Source organism: Bactrocera tryoni, chromosome 1, assembly GCF_016617805.1.
Source record: "Bactrocera tryoni isolate S06 chromosome 1, CSIRO_BtryS06_freeze2, whole genome shotgun sequence".
Lineage (NCBI taxonomy): Eukaryota > Metazoa > Arthropoda > Insecta > Diptera > Tephritidae > Bactrocera > Bactrocera tryoni.
In genome coordinates, this window is record NC_052499.1 from 32,718,039 (window position 1) to 32,735,041 (window position 17,003).

Below are 17,003 nucleotides of genomic sequence, written 5' to 3' on the forward strand. Positions count from 1 at the left end.
TTTTTTTTTTGGAATATGTCACACTGGTATAGCCCCTTAAAACAATGTCTGATAATAAAGTAAAATCGTAAACAATGTCAGGTAGTGCTGCTATAGTCCTAATGAAGATTTTGGAGCCGCATTTATGACCAATTTTGCCAGATACTATTTTAATCTTTGTTCACCTAATAAAAAATATATATTTTGATATTAACCAGTAACCAGTAACCAGTTTTAATTTTTATGATAATGTCATCCTATGTGTTAGAATATTTATTACTGCAAGATATAGTAGTATATAAACATGTATTTCAATTTCAGTCACATTATACTCCGATCCATCAGTTTGTGTTGCATATAAATAACAAATCTTGGAGTTTTCGTCTGTAAATAATTTTTTGAAATGATAGTTTGGTTCTTTCACCTCGTTGCCGCGCACTTCGCTTTATCAACTTATATCGCATTCCAGTATTTACGCACTTCTCCACTTCAAACTTTTCAAATCCATTTTCTCCACCACTCCATGTACAATATCTTCATTTTCAATTATTTCTTCTTCTTTCAAAACGTGTCAGTAGTCATTTTCCAGAGTGAAATTGTTAATATCACTCTGCGTAAAAGTGTCAACAAAAAATGTTTAAGAATATTAAAGTAAACGCTTCATTGTAAAACCAGGTGAACAATATGTATAAATAAAAAAGTGAGAGACTTAATTAAAAATATAACAATCATGAAAAAACTTAAGAGCTGTTCACAATATTTTGCAAATTCACTGTTGTCTATAGGCAACATAGACCAATTATGGTAATATGTATCCCAACCATTTATATTTATTTCCATTTTAGTAAGATGCGTTCAAGAGGTCTAATAAAGAAATAAATTGAAAATATTGTTCAGTTTGACACAACATGCGAAATAGAGATTCGATAACGCGGAGAACAGCCGTGAAACTATTTAGCAATGCTGCTACTGAATGCAATTGATAATGCAAAAACACTGTTCATTTTTTGGACAAAGTAAATTTTCTAAAGCATTGCAGTCAAAATGGACCGAGAGAAAAAAAATTTATCAAATTTCATATGTATGTAGGAACATACATATGAGTACAAATGTTCCCGTTCATTCCCAATGGACTCCTTAAAGCTCTTTATACATTAATATTTCTTATATCATATTTGGCAACATTCGCACTATATCAAGGTGCATGCATAATTCTTTATGTCGCCTTGGTTTCAATTTTGTAAAATCCTTAGGAAGTATGTTATGTTTAATGCATATATACATATAAATACTCGGATGGGTTGTTTTATGATGAATTATAAATATTTTTCCGATGGCGGTTTTGATATTAAGTTGTGTGTTTCGTGTTGTTGCTACCAAAATATGATATCATCGATTGCATTTGGGGAAGAAAAGAAGGTCACATATCATGCATTTAGTACTCACCTTAAAAACTTCCCATATTGCCGAGAACGGAAGAACAGTTAACCCTACCAACAAGTCTGCAACGGCTAAATTAACTATTAAGTAATTCGTAACACTACGTAATTTGTTTGAACAGAATACTGCTGCTATAACTAAAGAATTTCCGGAAATTACTAAGAGTATGATAAATAGAAGTATAGCTAACGATATTATATTCGCTGGATCTGACCATCTCAGTGATGCTGCCATATTTTCACACTCTGTCCTATTCATTGTGGTAAATTATATTTTTGTTGTTGAATTTACGCACGATAACTAAATTCCTGCAAATAAAAAGCAAATTAAGTGGGGAAATTAATTTTGTTAGATAAAGGTGCTAAGGGTGTTAAAATAAGGAAATGTTAAGTTTATCAACACCAAAAATTAACCACAAACCACAAAGACAACACTTTACCCAGGTTACCCAGGCTTATGATGAGGCAGTAGCAATATACTTGCGCGCAAAAACACTGCTTATTTCAGTTCTAAATAAAACAAGTAAGGAAGATCGAATTTCGGGAGCAACCGAATATTTTATAATCTTGCAAGAATCAAAGTCATGGACATACCTTGTAAGATGCAAGAGTATAACATAATCGGTTGCTCCCGAACTTGGTCATTCCTTAAGTATATAACTCAAACACAGTCCGACATATTCGACTAAGGTTTGTTAGGAAAATTAAAACTATTAGGCATACTTCTGTGGTATATGGGAGTTGGGAGTGGTATCAACCAGATTTTACCTATTTATTCCAATACTTACAATACTAACATGTCACATACTTTTAAAATGTTTCCTGAAATTCATTAAGGTAAGTAATGGAGTAAAATCACCTACATCAGATGTTATATGTTTGTTATATGGGGGCTAGGTGAAGTTTTCGCATAATTGTATCCATTTTAGGCACAAAGATACACTGTTATGACTAAAACACGTTCTCTCACTTTCATTGAGATAACTCACATATTGGCCGATGTATGCGGTATAAAGTCATTTGTATTTGGTACATACATATATTGGAAGTATTGTCCCAATTTAACCTATTTTTGACATGCAGACATACTATAATCAATAAAATATTATCCTTGAAATATACTTGTATATACTTGTATATCACATTGAACGATATTTTCGGTCAAAAGTAAACTACAGGTACTGAGGTTGAAATATATATATTTGATACCTAGAGACTTGAACAGTTTTCGTTGGATTTGGAAATTTTTGGTCATAAGGTGGCATACTTCAAAGGCAAAATGTTTAATAAAATGTAATAATAATAAAACAATTTACATTATTATGAACCTTTCTTGCCTTATCTGAAACCTCATTTTGCATCGAACGGCTCGGAAAAATCCCTCCCAATCCTGACGGAGCTTTTGGTATTGCTCAACGGCAGTTTACAATGTCGTTTTAGTTTTGCGAAGATGCCAAATTGAGACATAGAGGCGTAAAGGCAGCTCCCTTTCGTACTGTCAAAAGAAGCTTTGAAATTTCCAAGATTTTGCGCATGCTGAATATCTGGTCAGCTGTTGATTTTCCAGGCCTAAAGGCACACTGATAAGGTCCAATCAGTTTGTTGACGGCGGGCTTTAAATTTCACACAAAACCGCCATTTCAAAAGGGAGGTCTCTCGGCTAAGGCTGTTGTTTCCTTTTCAAAGGGGGGAGCTTTTTACGTGGCGCGTCTCAAACCCAGCGGCATGAGGAGGGATGGTTCGCCTTCTCACTTTAGCTAGCCTTCAAACGGATGTTCTGTGGCTACCCAGAGGAGACCGGAAATTGTGAGCTGCTTAAGCCATTTGTAAAATAATAGTCTGGCCACTTCCAAGTAAATGGCGCTCAGATAACTTTTTGGTGAAATCACATATCTCGAAACCCGACCGACCAATTTCGACTAAAGGTATTAAGTGACATTTTTCTCATATTCCTATGCCACAGTGTGAAAATGAGTGAAAACAGACCACAACCATTCCTACTTTCCATGTAGCACAATTTTAAAATCCATTTGATTCTTTCACTTTCCCGTACACAAATCAAGAAGCAATTAATATAACAGGCTAAAACATTGCACTAATAATTCCTTGTCCAAATCAAAAAAAACAAAACTGTTAAAGCCTCTAGGTACCGAATATGTTATCTACATATAGTTGACTTTTAGCCGAAATATCAGCCTATGTGTGAGATATACAATTAGTATTCAGACAGAAACCTGTGCTGACAATAATATATCTGTGTATCAAAAATGGGTTTAATCGGGTAAATACTACCCTGAGCCCCCATACATATACAAATTTTTGAACTTCCAGGTAACTTTATGTTGGATATATCACTCAATATTTGAGTTATCTCAATGAAAATTACAGAACATGTTTTACGCATATCAGTATATGGGCCTAAAATAGGGCAAAAACTTGACCTGCCCCACATATAACTATTATCAGGATTTTCGAACATTCGGCTGACTTTGCTCCATATGATTGGTTATTGTATCTGAGGTACCTTAATGAAACCCAGGGAAAATTTTTTTAGTATGTTATATGACCATATTTAATACATAAAATTGGATTGATACTCCTCCAACTCCCGTATACTACGTATAATGAGTACGTGGAAAAAATATTAAATGTTCGGGTGCACTCGAACTTCGCCCCCGATTTCGTCATCGTGTGGGTTTGCATGTTTTCAGTGGGTCGGAAAACTTGTGTTCATAGATGGCACAATGGACAAACATCAACATATGTATTTGTTAATTCCCAAAGAGAATTTGCTTTCCAGAGCGGAAAAATTTAGTATTCTCTGGAAGATAAAATTCGTGCACATAAATGTTGCGATAGGAATGGAAAAAAATACCTTAAATTGGTAGATTCTATGTCGAGACGTTTGGATGATGTTTGCGAGAACTAAGGTTACTACACAAAGTAATAAATAATTTCTAAATAAATTTATATGTCGTTACTAGCCAGAAGCAAAATACTTTCGTGAGCAATTAATATTGAACCATTTTATATTTAGTAATGTTCATTTAAGATAATACATTTAAAGCTTAAATAAATTATTAATGGTGAAAAAGTTTTTATTTTGTATACTTCATTACAAAATTAAGAAATAAATTTCATGGAGTACAAAAACAGATGGTTTATTCAATTATACTTTTATGCTAAATATTTTGTAAGTCATGGTTATATAGAAATAAGAATTTCAAACTTTCGGTTAGTTTTATATGGTATCATATTTATGTTGTTATTTCTGTTTAAATACGGCACCATATTTGGTAAGGTAATCACACATACTTAAATAATTCTAACAAATAAACGCATCTGGTTACGTTACTAATTTAAAGTCAGAAAGTACAGAACACATCATTTGCATAACAAAAATAAATTACTTTTTGCGGGATTAGTCAAATATTCTGTCATTTACTTCATAATACGATAATATGTCATATGTAAATCTAAAAAATGTATGTATGTAAAAATATGTATTATAAGAAGTTATAAAAACTTTACTATGGAAAATTTTTTAGTAAAAAATTGCTCAACACTATTATGTTTGTTATCGATGAATTTTAATTAAATACACTGAAAATATGTATACTTTAATGGATTTCATAGTATTTCTCTTCTCTATATTTTACGGATACTAATTAGTTTTTTGCGCTGTCATGTAATTAGTGTTGCAATCATGTGTTGCAACTATTTTCTGTATTTGGTCACGTATACAACTTACTTATTATTCGATTTTGTTTACTGTAGGTTTTAAAAATATGTTTTAGTTACACCGGTATGCGACCCAGTGACGACTATTTTTATTATACTTTATAATATATATGAAGAATTGACAGGAATCCGATATTTAATTTGTAATTACACTTGATCTCTTTTTGCGCGAATTTTTACTCGGTTTTTTTGTACACCTCCAAGATTTTTACATGGTTTTACTTCTTTGCACGTGTTTTTCATTTAAATTTATAACTTTTTGCAGTAAAATCAAAATTCCATACGAAAATATAAGTTAATTTTAGCACATATTATCGTAATACGAGTTTAAAGATGACGACGGAACTAGAAAATCCTTTCCTCAACCGGACGATGCCCACCGTCAACAAACTAATTGGACCTTGTCAGTGTGGCTTAAGCCCTGGAAAATTTACTATCGACTAGACTTTTACCGGGTGCCAAAGGAAAGAAGAATATTACCGTTTCCAGAACATTTTTTATAATCTCGCAACAAAGTTGCTAAAACTAAAAGAGTTAGATATAGGGTTATATATACTAAAGTGATCAGGGTGACGAGTAGAGTTGAAATCCGGATGTCTGACTGTCCGTCCGTCCGTCTGTCCGTCCGTCCGTGCCAGCTGCAACTTGAGTAAAAATTGAGATATCATGATGAAACTTGGTACACGTATTTCTTGGCTCCATAAGAAGGTTAAGTTCGAAGATGGGCAAAATCGGCGAAAACCGAAAACCTATAAAGTGTCATAACTAAGCCATAAATAAAGATATTAAAGTGAAATTTGGCTCAAAGGATCGCATTAGGGAAGGGCATATTTGGACGTAATTTTTTGGAAAAGTGGGCGTGGCCCCGCCCCCTACTAAGTTTTTTGTACATATCTCAGAAACTACTATAGTTATGTCAACCAAACTCTACAGAGTCGTTTGCTTCAGACATTTCCATATACAGTTCAAAAATGGAAGAAATCGAATAATAACCACGCCCACCTCCCATACAAAGGTTATGTTGAAAATCACTAAAAGTGCGTTAACTGACTAACAAAATCGTCACAAACACTAAATTTTACGGAAGAAATGGCAGAAAGAAGCTGCACCCAGGATTTTTTTTTTTTAATTTAAAATGGGCGTGGCGTCGCCCACTTATGGACCAAAAACCATATCTCAGGAAATACTTGACCGATTTCAATGAAATTCGGTATATAATATTCTCGTAACACCCTGATGACATGTACGAAATATGGGTGAAATCAGTTCACAACCACGCCTTCTTCCAATATAACGCTATTTTGAATTCCATCTGATGCTTTCTCTGTATAATACGAGTATATACATTAGGAACCAATGATGATAGCGGAATAAAACTTTACACAAATACGGTATTTGAAAAATATGTAAATGACGGATAATAAATCTCGATTATCATTTCATCATGCGAGAGTATAAAATGTTCGGCGACACCCGAACTTAGCCCTTCCTTACTTGTTGTTTTTAGTTTTAACAGTAATATATATGTTCATACAAGTATATAATAACATGTAAATGAAAAACATTAGCAATGAAAAAAAAAAGAATTTCAAACATTCGTATGTAGGATGTCTTAGCGAATTTAAGTATTGTATGGTATATGCTATAATTTAATGCCGAAAACCGGTTAACGAATTAGCGCAGCTACATATGTATGTATGTATATTGTGACAAAAATTCGCGCTTTCAAAGTAACCCCCATTAATGGAAGAACTCTTTGCATACCCAAAATATCCACCAAAATCATTCGAAAGGATTCCAGAGAGATGTCGAGCTCTCTTATCATCTCTCTATACTCTCGCAACAAAGTTGCTAAGGAGAGTATTATAGTTTTGTTCACATAACGGTTGTTTGTAAGTCCTAAAACTAAAAGAGTCAGATATAGGGTTATATATACCAAAGTGATCAGGGTGACCAGTAGAGTTGAAATCCGGATGTCTGTCTGTCCGTCCGTGCAAGCTGTAACTTGAGTAAAAATTGAGATATCATGATGAAACTTTGTACACGTATTTCTTTTCTCCATAAGAAGGTTAAGTTCGAAGATGGGCAAAATCGGCCTACTGCCATGCCCACAAAATGGCGAAAACCGAAAACCTATAAAGTGTCATAACTAAGCCATAAATAAAGAGATTAAAGTGAAATTTGGCACAAAGTATCGCATTAGGGAGGGGCATATTTGGACGTAATTTTTTTGGAAAAGTGGGCGTGGTCCCGCCCCCTACTAAGTTTTTTGTACATATCTCGGAAACTACTATAGCTATGTCAACCAAACTCTACAGAGTCGTTTCCTTCAGACATTTCCATATCTCAGGAACTACTAATCTAATTAATTTTACAGCAAAGAATAAAATATGTAAATGACGGATAATGAAATCTCGATTATCACTTTATCATGCGAGAGTATAAAATGTTCGGTGACACCTGAACCTAGCCCTTCCTTACTTGTTAATATTTTCATCATTTGAAGATGTTGAAGGTCCTCCAGAACGAAGCATGTCTTCAACGATCTCTCGACCGTCTTTAAAGGCTTTTGAATTATCATTTACCCGCAGAATTTAGTTACAAATTCCGGGTGCTTTTTTGTCTTAATATATAAATGTATATAAAATATATTTACTTAAGTAATGCCAAAAGTTGATGCAATTGGTTCATGCCCTTTCCTAGCCTGATTAGTGAGGCTTGGCCCAGAATATAAAATAGATTATGCTAGATCCTAATATGATGGTTTCAAATCCTTTGGTTGAGTTTACCTTATCATATAAATATATTAAATTTAGCCGTTTTGGTTAACTTTTTATCACATATGATTGTTATCCATTCGCGATTTTGTCTAAAAATGAACTTTGGAATTAATGATTATCGCAAATCGCGATCTTCGGTAACACCCAAACTTAATTCTTCCTTACTTGTTATTTAGTCTTTACTTGCTACTATTATCAACGCGAACTCATTTTTTACAGCTACATATGGTAACGCTAATATGAAAGTAACAAGAAACCAGCTGACCTTAAAATTTGCATTTACTTACACGTTTGTATATACAAGTAGATAAATTAGTTTAATCTCAAAAATAATTATTTCTATAGATTTATTGATATGCACTCATATGAACTTTATTTAAATAACATTGTAATAGTCAAACAGTTTTTAGGAACACATTTTAGCTTACATTACAACAGAGAGAAATTAATACACACTTATGACATGAAAATGCGCTCCTAATTTTTAATAGCTGCTTATAATAACAATAACTAACATCACATAATATTTCAGATTCTCCTAATTATCAAAGCTGGACTGATTCAAATCAGTGTTTTTGTGTCTGGTACGATACGCATATACACAGATAACAAGTAAGGAAGGGCTAAGTTCAGGTGCAACCGAACATTTTATACACTTGCAACTTGCAGGAATCAATCCAGGGGAATACCTTCATGTGTAATATGTCAACCAGACGATCGAAATCCAAGCAATTATATATATACATAAACTATGAAAATGTTCCTTGGCTTTCATTAATTTTCGATATATCGTTCAAAAGTGAACAATAGTTACTGAATTCCACATTTCCCGTATTTGTAGGCTTGAACAGTTTTGGTTGAATTTAAATTTAAAGTTAATAAATTTTTGTTCATAAGGTAAGCTAATTAATTTTAGGTCGAGTCAGTTAAAATTATCTTCAGATGAGAAATATGTGTATATATATATACATGTATATTTGCATATTAGGGTGAAATACCATAAAAAAATCCCTGAAAATTTGGCCCCTTAATATTAACATTAAGGACTGGACCAAGGCATGTAAAAATTTTCCATTGAAAATACACGACAATCGTGATTTTTTATCTTTAAATTTCTATAGCTCAGAGGCATGTATGGCATCGCATTGAATTAGACGCATATTCTTCAGAATTGTACACTCTACAAAAGTGCTCATTGCAACAAAGTCGTAACTCACCCCGGCGAGGTAGTACGGGGCTCTAAACCTGATTTTTCTACGAAATTCGCATTTTTTTGTATATATCACGCAAATGACAAGAGCTACAAAAAAAATGTTCATTATAAACTTGTAGGAAATATTATTTGCTATAAAAAAGATCCGAACGCAAAATCGCTATCAATAATACTTCTCGAGATACGGAGGCTGCTATATATATTTCTGGCCTAGGCAACACTAAGTGTTGCCAGGTGCAATCTGACATTTCCATTGGAAAGTTTGACATCTTTTAGCATAACATCACTCAGAACGTTATGTCATTTAATCGTGAATTGTTTTATTTACAGGGAATTAAAAAATTCATCTCGGCCAAAAAATGGAATTATCTCGTGAACATTTTTGTGCGATCATTTTTCACAACTTTTGACGTGGATTATCACGACAAGAGTGCAAAAACCATTTTCGTTGATAAATATTCCTATTTTCCTTATTAGGCCAGAAATATATATAGCAGCCCTCGTATTCGCCTTTTTAAGTAAGGCTTTATGGAATTTTCATAGATGGTATGTAATAAAAAATCTATGAAAATTCTATACAGCCTTACTTAAAAAGCCGAATGAATGTTAATATTAAGGGGTAAAATTTTCAGGGAATTTTTTTAGGGTATTTCCAAGGAAATACGGGATGACGGGATTGAAAAAAATTAATAGTTAAAACAAGAAAAAACTTTAACTTCGGCTGCCCCAAAGCTAATATACCCTTCACAGGTGCATTTCTTTTAGTAACTATGTGTTCAGTTTGTATGGAAGCTATATGCTATAGTAATCCGATCTGAAAAATTTTTTCGGAGATTACATTGTTGCCTTAGAAAATAATCTATCCCAAATTTGGTGAAGATACATAGTGAAATGTGAAAGTTTTCCATACAAGAACTTGATTCCGATCGTTCAGTTTGTATGGCAGCTATATGCTATAGTTAACCGATCTGAACAATTACTTCGGAGATTACATTTTTGTCTTAGAAAATAATCTATACCAAATTTGGTGAAGATACATTGTCAAATGTGAAAGTTTTCCATACAAGAACTTGATTCCGATCGTTCTGTTTATATGGCAGCTATATGTTATAGTGGTCCGATATCGGCCGTTCCGACAAATGAGCAGCTTCTTGAAAAGAAAATGACGTTTGCAAAATTTCAAAAGGATATCTTAAAAACTGAAGGACTAGTTCGTATATATACAGACGGACGGACGGATAGACAGACAGAGGAACATGGTTAAATCGACTCAACTCAACATACTGATCATTTTTATATGTATATACTTTATAGGGTCTCCGACGCTTCTTTCTGGGTGTTACAAACATCGTGACAAACTTAATATACCCTGTTCAGGGTATAAAAAAGCCTAGTGTACATATATACTCTATATATATGATATAATTTTTTTACTAAAAACAAGTAAGGAAGGGCTAAGTTCGGGTGTCACCGAACATTTTATACTCGCATGATAAAGTGATAATCGAGATTTCATTATCCGTCATTTACATATTTTTTTTATTTTGCTGTAAAATTAATTAGATTAGATCAATTCGTGTACTTTGAGTAATGAATTTATTTTCATTTCCTATTGTATATACATATTATACAGAGAAGGCATCAGATGGAATTCAAAATAGCGTTATATTGGAAGAAGGCGTGGTTGTGAATCGATTTCACCCATATTTCGTACATATCATCAGGGTGTTAAGAAATTATTATATACCGAATTTCATTGAAATCGGTGGAGTAGTTCCTGATTTTTGGTCCATAAGTAGGCGACGCCACGCCCATTTTGAATTTTTAAAAAAACCTGGGTGCAGCTTCCTTCTGCCACTTCTTTCGTAAAATTTAGTGTTTCTGACGTTTTTTGTTAGTCGGTTAACGCACTTTTAGTGATTTTCAACATAACCTTTGTATGGAAGGTGGGCGTGGTTATTATCCGATTTCTTCCATTTTTGAACATTTTTGCACATTTTTGAATGGCTGAAGGAAACGACTCTATACATAGAGTTTGGTTGACATATGCAGCTATAGTAGTTTCCAAGATATGTACAAAAAACTTAGTAGGGGCGGGGCCACGCCCGCTTTTCCAAAAAATTACTTCCAAATATGCTCCTTCCTAATGCGATCCTTTGTGCCAAATTTCACTTTAATATCTTTATTTATGGCTTAGTTATGACACTTTATAGGTTTTCGGTTTTCGCCGATTTTGCCCATCTTCGAACTTAACCTTCTTATGGAGCCAAGAAATACGTGTACCAAGTTTCATCATGATATCTCAATTTTTACTCAAGTTACAGCTTGCACGGACGGACGGACGGACAGACAGACATCCGGATTTCAACTCTACTCGTCACCCTGATCAGTTTGATATATATAACCCTATATCTGACTCTTTTAGTTTTAGGACTTGCAAACAACCGTTATGTGAACAAAACTATAATACTCTCCTTAGCAACTTTGTTGCGAGAGTATAAAAAGCCTAGTGTACATACATACTTATATACTCTATATATATGATATAATTTTTTTATATTGAGTTTATGTGGGAAACGTTTACTAGAAGATCTGAATTCAATATCTTAGGTTGTTTTAGACCAAGGTCTAGACTAGTTCCACTCTAACTCAGCGCTAAACAACATAATTTTTAAGAAAATTCGTCCATTTAATTTTATTAAAGTATCATACATTTTGACAAAAATGAACAGTTTAAAGCCAGGTGGAAAGACGGCAATCATTACGTAGGGTATATTGTGCAAAGTTATATTCCGATACATTCATTGGATCTTGGTATGTACACTAGAACGTGAAAAAATCATATGGAGTTTGAAATTGTTTTATACACTGATAGATCATCAAGATATCTTAATCTTTTCTTAAGTTACAGTTTACACGGACGAACAGATAGACAGGCAGTTAGATCTCAATTTGACTCGTCATCCTGATCATTTATATAAGTACATATGTATATTGTATATAACTCCATATATATTTCGATTGGTTTTAGGTGATACAAACAACAGTTAAATAAAGTATTCTGTAGCAATATGTTCAAGAGCATAAAAAATTTTGTTGGATTATCTCTTAAAATCTTTTGGCAGATATAGTACCTAATTAAAAAAATATGAAAGATGCTGAAGATGTCTTTATATAAAAAAAATGTCTAACTGGTATTTTCTCTGATTTATTAGTTGTTGTACTGCATTAATTGCTTCTATATAACTTAGCAACAATAGTGTGTAACTTTTTGCTCAATACTGTACAGATAGCCCCATAATACTATTGGGGTACACACAACGTGTCATAAAGCATTGTAAAATCATAAAATTTGTTGTTGCATTGCATACTAAAATAAGTTCACGCAAATTCAATTCTGAACGCTATGTTTTCGGATTGTTATAACTTATAACTCTATGATACTATGTGAAACCCCTATACATACATTTGTATATATCTGGCGTTCGGCGTTCCACACACAAATATGTCTCAATACATAATTAACGAATATATACGCGTATGTGTACATATATCAAAATTTACATACCCGTATATCCAAAGATTTATTCATATTATATTTACTCTATTTTAATTTAGTTATATTTATGATACATTATTATTCAATATTTTCGTGACTTTTATTTAATATTTTATATTTACGAAAATGTATTTAACCATTTATCTAAATTGAAATGCAAGAAGAAAGACAAACTCTCAGTTTAATCACAATTTTCTTGTAGATTCCAAAAAGTTTTTTTGTTGCTCTTCGGCAGTATATTAAGTTTAAATGATCAGCGTACCGTGCTGTGCTAGTATATTCCCACAATTTCACATAAAACATTATCTAAGGCAGAGCTATAATATCCGAAAATATAAATATTCGACTACTATTGCCTATAACTGTCATACAAACTGACGAATCAAAATCAAGTTTTATATGGAATCCTTTTTATTTGTGAAGGGTTTTCATTTTTTTTTTTGCTCTTATTATGTTAGTATATTCAGAAAGAATTTGATTTGGTGTGCAGCAGATTCGTGCTAATTACAAAAGCTATTTTATCTACTGTTTTAAAAATTTAGTGGCATATCTAAATAAAATTTTGGAATATTTGTTAAAAAAAAAGAAAAAAAGAGACATGTATTATTCGAATTACACGCGGTCTTCGCCGACACTAAAACAAGTCCCGCATTGCTACAAAGATTCTGAGAAAAGATTCTTGCACCGTGAATAAAACCCAAAACAAAATCGATTTTTGATCAGATCAAAATAGTCGCATAATTTCTCTCCGAGTAATCTCTGCAGAAAATATAAAGATAAACTGATAAAGAATTGAACTAAGCGGCTATACTTTAAAAGTCTATAACTCAAAAATATTTTAAATATTTATTTAAAAATTTAGTATAGTATTATTGAAGGCATAGACTATGGAAATATGCATTATACATATATATTTATTATGCCCGGCAGTAAAAATAAACAATATTTTAGTACTCCAAGCGAACGAAGAAACATACATATCTTGGTATTCACCTAGATAGAAGGCTCACGTGGAGAGAACACAACTCCAGTAAAACATGTATGAAGATTAGAGCTTCAAATTTAAATTGGTTTTTAAATAAAAAAAACTCTAAACTTAGCCTAAACAACAAAGTGCGTTTGAATAATGCGGTCATAAAGCCGATTTGGATGTATGACAGGGGTACGACCTATGCAACAAATATTGACATATTACAAAGGTTCCAACCGAAAATGCTTACAACAATCACGTGTTCACCATGGTACATGTGTAATGAAAATATCCATAAAGATCTTGGTATTCCTATGGTAAAGAAAGAAGTAGAAGATAGCAGAATTAAATATATATCAGAACTCCGAGATCACCACAAACTCTTAGCTAATGCTATGGTACATTTCTGCGATCAAACACGCCTTAAAAGAAAAGATATGTCTACGTACTAAAGTGCAAAAAATTTATCAAATCATCATTTTAAGACTAGGTGTACACCTTAAGCTTGTCAAGAATATGTAAACAATTTCAAACAAATATATTTGTATAATATAATACTAAATATACTTACATATGTATTTGTTCTTAAGAAAAAAGAGTATGCCCCTTTTATTTAAATATATTTTTTATTCAAAGTTAATTTGAATGTAAAGATTATTTTTATGACTGCATCAAATAAGCTAACACTCACGAAATATGATTGAGAGTAGACTAACTCCACGATGCAGCGATGCAATGTATCATTACGTAACACGTACTTTCGAATATGTACTTGACAGAAAATTTGGCATTGTATGTTACTCATGTGTAGTTATTCATATTATAGATGAACATTTATTAGCGCAATACCTTTAATTTGTTTCCCGCGCCCTGTTTGTAAAATACATGTATGAATCCCTTGGCTTAATAGTTCTACACTATATTTTCCTCGTTTTTTTATAGCAACGCAGAAATTATTAAAAAGGAAGCACTTTAAATTTACCGCACAAACACACAATAAATTTTCTCTCTATTTTTTTGCTAATCTTGCATAAATTCTTGAATTCGCGACAATATGCAAACATACATGTATATGTGCATGTGTAAGTGCTGGTATATGTATGTATGGCATACATATGTATATATGCACACATATATACATATTCTTACTAGGCATACAATAACTCATTCTCAAATAAATCATTTGTCAAATTGTTTGCTTTATGACTTAAACATTTTGTATATTTTACTTAAAATTACAAATTGATGCCCTCACTCACTTTTGAAGGTTTTTACTACACTCATTTTTGGCATATGCAATACACAAGGTAGAGTTTTCAAAAATCATTTTCGCTTAAACCGACTTTGACTATGAATTTGAAAACATTCACTGACTTGTTTTCCAGAATTTCACTGGATTTGTTCACTGATTAAGTTTCATTTTAATAGCATGAGTTGAGTGATGAAGTGGACAAAGCGAAAGATTTTTTAAGTCAGCGAAAAAGAAAATAGTCGTAGAATTAATATTATCCTTTCAGAAGTGATATTTCTGCATTGTCGCGCAGCCATGCGCATGGTTGCAGCCATCGGTTTATAATATGGGAGGCTGTCATATAAATATGTATGCACGTACGTACATATGTACATATACACGAATTTGAATATATTTTATTGCACAACTTAATCACAATCCCGAAGTATTTCCATGCAGGCTATTTCGGAATATGATGTATACAAACATAGTCGTGTCTTCTAAAATCATTTTCTTATATCGGGGCATACTTTGAGCCGACCTTGGCTTTGAACTTGAAAATATTTAGTAACTTAAACCTTTTTAATAATTTCACTGAGCTTTTTCATTGATTAAATTGCATCTTTATATTTGAATAACAGGGTGTACCATTAAAGCAAGTGAAATCCTGTAGTTAGGGAAAAATAAAAGCAGAGACATCGCGAATATTGAATTTTTACGTCCTACAACGCGAAATATAAAATATCCTTTCTGCACAGTAATTTCCACAAACATTAGACGGCCATGCGCACCGTTACTGCAATTGGGTGGTAGTAAAGTATTTATAAATCACAATCATATGTGACCTTCCTTTTAGTTATCGTTTTTGGCTGGATAATTACCACCAGTTACCGACAACCGACTCACAGAAAAATATGCTCATACTAAACTAACATTCACTCTGCAATTCAAACACAAACTAACTGAAGAGAACTATAGAAACGCACAACTCACGTACCATAAGCATAGTTGCCAACATATTGCTTTAAGTGAAAGGTTTAGTGTTTTTTTTATTTCAATGCCAACTGTATTTTATGAAGACTAAAAACTACCACCTTTATTGAAATAATTTATCCAATTGAAAGGTGATATTCTGCCCTTGACGAAAGAATTTGTTACATATTCTGAAAATTAGGCGGGTGTTAAACGTGCGTGCAGAAACATTCATCAATTCAATGGTATTATACTGAATCTACTTAAAAATACTGGATTTAGGTTAAAGTCAGCAAGGACTCAGCTGGAGTGAATCCTTCTGAAAACTTGTAAAGTTTTACCATAAGGTTTTTCTCGTTACTAAGCTGTAATGCAGAAGTTTAAAACGTGTTCAGTGCAACAAGTAAAATTCAAAATGAGTTGCTCTTCTTTCAGTATATGCATTTGAAACTAACTTAAGATATATAAATATTAATAACAATATCGTTATAAGTGAATAAATTTTGTAATATTATAGTGGTAAATCAGTAATAGGTATTTAACAATATATTAACAAAATAAAGACTAATATTTAGCATTCTCGATGTAGTTAGTATACCTAAAGATTAAACTTTTGTTAAATACAAACTGTTATGAAAGAAATTTTTAGATTGCAGAAAAGAAAATTTAGTACCAATTTTGTCAAAAATGTTGTTTCTGCTACTTAAAATTTAAAAGTTGGCAACTTTGACCATAAATGCCTTATAATTGTGCATGCTATAAAAAGCTTTGTTGCCTTGCTGCTTCCCGCATGAATTCACACCAGCTTTTATGGAACATATTAACAGAACATATTATTAACATTGTGTGACATAGCGTTGATAGAGAACAGAAAATGTTAATGTGTATTGAAAATCCAAAAGTTAGTTGGACCAGAGAATGAATATTATTAAGTGCTGAACACAATGAGCGCGACACGACATGGCAGCACGACAGTCAACTGTAAATGGTGTCGTGAATCCTTCTACATGAACATTTGTAAGAAGGCAGCGACATAACAAATGATATAATAGAGCTATCTTATGCTTTTATTTGTAAAATAACGTCAAGTTTGTTAGAGCTGTGAATAATTTTAAATTT

At 32.5% G+C, this 17,003-nt stretch overlaps 1 long non-coding RNA gene across 1 annotated transcript; it reads right to left on the reverse strand.

The window, feature by feature from the left end:
* Positions 1–1,562: 1,562 nt before the first annotated feature.
* Positions 1,563–15,851, reverse strand: LOC120766710. Its single transcript, XR_005704615.1, has 3 exons — positions 15,561–15,851; positions 14,253–14,551; positions 1,563–1,727 (listed from the first exon to the last, which is right to left on the reverse strand). It is a non-coding gene; the product is annotated as an uncharacterized LOC120766710 (long non-coding RNA).
* Between the last annotated feature and the right edge of the window lie 1,152 nt (positions 15,852–17,003).